This window comes from Vespa mandarinia, chromosome 24, assembly GCF_050613455.1.
Source record: "Vespa mandarinia isolate Hongniang chromosome 24, ASM5061345v1, whole genome shotgun sequence".
In the NCBI taxonomy this organism is placed as follows: domain Eukaryota; kingdom Metazoa; phylum Arthropoda; class Insecta; order Hymenoptera; family Vespidae; genus Vespa; species Vespa mandarinia.
In genome coordinates this window covers 1,158,596-1,160,000 of record NC_140833.1, presented here as the reverse complement: position 1 = coordinate 1,160,000, position 1,405 = coordinate 1,158,596, and the positions used below count along the sequence as shown (strand labels likewise).

Below are 1,405 nucleotides of genomic sequence, written 5' to 3'. Positions count from 1 at the left end.
GGTGGTTCTCGTCGGATGATGATAATGATAATAACAACGATTATGACAATGATATTGATGATGATGATGATGATGACGAAGACAATGATAATGATGATGATCAGCTGTAACACGACGGAACGCCGACATAGTACCGACTACCATTATCACTATCACCACCACTAGCACCACCACTATTATCACCACAACCAGACGTTGCTCGTGGCGAACCTGGAGAACGCCGTGCCAAGGTCAGACGACATGCACTGTCACTGGACTTCAGGGTCATGGACGTGTTCCACGACCGTCGTTTTAACCCGAAGATCAAGACGTTACGTGACGCGTGAACGTGACAACGCGCGCGTATCTAATTCAGATCTCATAACGTAGAATTTATTCCAAATCGTACGATATTAACTTTTCTCACCGATATATATATATATATATATATATATATATATATATGTCGAAAGAGAAAGAGAGAGGAGTGTGGAAAGAAAGAAAATGGGGGATGTACGATAGAGAAGAAAGGAAAGTGAGAGAAAGAGAAAAAGAAAAATGAATGATATATAAGATCGAAATATAAAGAAAGAAAGAGACAGACAGACAGACAAACAGAGATAGACAGATAGACAGAGAGAGAGAGAGAGAGAGAGAGAGAGAAAGAGAGAGAAAGGAAAGGGATGATTGATTGATTGAAAAATTTTACGGGATGGATGAATTGGGGGGATAAGGATGGAGGGAGGGAGAGGGGGGGAGGAAGAGAGAGAGAGAAAAATAAAAGAAAAAGAAAGATATAACGAAGAAAGAAAAATATACGAAGGATGGAAAATAAACGGATTGATGGAAGAAAAATAAAGATGGGAAAGAAGAGAGAAAGAAAGAGAGAGGAAAGAAATAAAAAGAGAGTGCGTGCGTAAAGTAATGACAGTCGCGCGCGATAGTGAGAGATAGAGAGATAGATAGATAGAGAGAGAGAGAGAGAGAGACAGAGAGAGACAGAGAAAGAGAGAGACAGAGAGAGAGAGAGAGAGACAGACAGACAGACAGGGCGGACAGTGAAAATGGTCCGTGCCCGGGCAGCCAGCCAGCCCGCCAGCCAGCTTGCTTATGGGAGCTTTTCTACTTGCAGCCACCCCTTCCACCAAACCCCGCACGCTCGACCCTGTCGAGCCTCGAACTCGACGGATCGATCGATATTACTGCTCCTGCGAGCTGCGTCCTACCCTAAACCTTGCTTCTCTCTCACTCTCTCTCTCTCTCTCTCTCTCTCTCTTTCTCTTTCTATCTCTTTCTCTTTCTCTCTCCCTCCAACGTTACCTCGTTACTTGCCTTCACCTACTGCCTCTCTCTCTCTCTCTCTTTCTCTCTTTCTCTCTTTCTTTCTCACTCCCTCTTATTCTCTCTCTAAAGCTCCTTTCTCCCT

General features: G+C 43.8%; 1 protein-coding gene across 1 annotated transcript in view; it reads right to left on the bottom strand.

The window, feature by feature from the left end:
• Positions 1–374, bottom strand: part of LOC118442769 (sodium- and chloride-dependent glycine transporter 1) — a 12,601-nt gene extending 12,227 nt beyond the window's left edge. The window contains exon 1 of the mRNA XM_035868804.2: positions 1–374. This exon is cut by the window's left edge and continues 85 nt beyond it. The gene's annotated coding sequence lies outside the window, so the exon portion shown is untranslated.
• Between the last annotated feature and the right edge of the window lie 1,031 nt (positions 375–1,405).